Genomic DNA, 1,953 nt, shown 5'->3' with positions numbered 1-1,953 from the left:
AAAAGGATTTTCGGCTTAGGAGGGGAGCTGCATAAGGAAGACCTAGCTTGCTTGCTCCAAGAATCTAAGTGGATCACCATGTGCCAAGTTGGAGCTTCCATTGCCACGTCACCACCACGCGTCAATTCCATTGCCACGTCATCGACCACGTCACCAGCCACTTTGGACATGCCTCATGCCACCCTGGAGTCCACTTGGCAGCCACCTAGGTGTTTGTAGGGTTCATGCCACGTGGAGGGAGCTCATTGGTTCATTTGAATTAAAGAGAGCTACTTTTTGACCAAGTGGGCCCCAATATTCTGCCACAAAGAGGGATTAATTGCCGCCACCTTTTGCCCTTTTGCAATAAATCTGCCGCCATCTTTTGTCTTTATAATTAATGCACTTTCTATTCTTGTTAGGATAGCCAACATAGCACAATTATTTGTAACTTTTGTCTAAACAAATTTAGCTTATGTTTCAGAACCCTAGGTTTATAAGGAAGAGAATACCATCTTCTTCCTTCGCTTTTTGATTGTCACAGTACATGAGAACCTCCCTTGGAGAGAGTTTGAGTCTTCTTTCTTGCTAGTTTCTGGAAGAACTAGAACTTAGGCAACTTGATCACTTGCCTATTTTACTTGATGATCAATGTAATCTCCCACAAGTTGGGTTATTGTGTTGACACTTGATCATTCCTCTTTGAAATATATATTCTGGTGCTTCTTGTTCCATAGAGATTGCATCTTATTTTGTTCAAAGAAAACTTGTTTTGGTGTTGATGATCCTTGGGTTCCATTAGAGGTCTGCATCCTTAGGCAATGTTCATTTGGGTGCTTATCATATTGGTATCAGAGCATTAGGGCATCAAATCAAGTAAGTGTCCTTCATTCCTTATCTTCATTTAGTTGATTTTTCTTTGGTTTAAGCTTCTAAGGCATTCCCAAAGAGGACATTTCTAGGGTTTTTCTTTTTCTTCATCTTCCATGCTTTTCATTTTTGTTTCTAATACTTGCTGCTGAAATCTTCATCTAGGATTTTAGAGAAGTTTCTTTAGATCTGTCTTTGATTCCAGTTTTGTCTTAGGGTTTAATCTATATTCTAGCTTATACCATCTTTGTGCTAGCTAATTTCTTTGAACTCTTGCATAATATCAAGCATGTTGAGCCAACTGCAGTAATTTTGATTTATCAGAGATTGATGAGTTGATGACTCAAATTGGGAATTGACATGATTAGTAATCATAGCAGTGTAATTTTGATGATATATCTAATGCACTATTGGAGTTTGTGGTGTTTGAGTGGAAATTGTGATTTCTTACCATTATTGAATTGGGGAAATTATAGAAACGTGGGGTTAAAGCTTGAATTTGGCTTTGAAATTTCACGAATCAATTGGGTATAATTATTGTGCTTCATACCAAATTTGGGGTGAAAATACCATCGCTTGCCTCATCAACCAAATTTTGCGAGAAACCGGACTATTTTTAGTTCACATATCAAACCAACCTAGAAAACTCAAAATTTACAGCTCTTTATACCTCATTTCACTAGTTCTGTGTCAATTTTTGGAGTTGTTTGACATTGTTTGCCTAGCAAACCAAAATTTTGCAAGAAAGTTGTCCAAACTTAGTTGGCATAAGAAAACAATTGAAAACTCGAAAGTTTATAGGCTATTTATACCCCATTTCATAGTTCTCATGTCAATTTTGGGGTCGTTTGACATCGTTGTTCTCTTCTTGAACCAAAATTTTGCTGCAGACACTGGTTAAATTTAGTTTACATAGTAAAACCCCTCAGAAGCTCCTGAAATTTTACCAGTAGTTAGTCCGTATTGGGTTTCCAGTGTGTGCCAAATTTCAGATCAAAATAGAGTCGTGTGTGTGGTGAAACAAAATTTGAGCAAATTTTTTGGAAATTATTTTTACTGCTGATATCTGTGCTGCATTGATTATGAAATTTGATATTTAAGCTT

The sequence above is a fragment of the Hevea brasiliensis genome, chromosome 10 (assembly GCF_030052815.1).
Source record: "Hevea brasiliensis isolate MT/VB/25A 57/8 chromosome 10, ASM3005281v1, whole genome shotgun sequence".
NCBI lineage: Eukaryota > Viridiplantae > Streptophyta > Magnoliopsida > Malpighiales > Euphorbiaceae > Hevea > Hevea brasiliensis.
The sequence above is the reverse complement of the archived record's forward strand: the minus strand, read 5'-3'. Positions refer to the sequence as shown.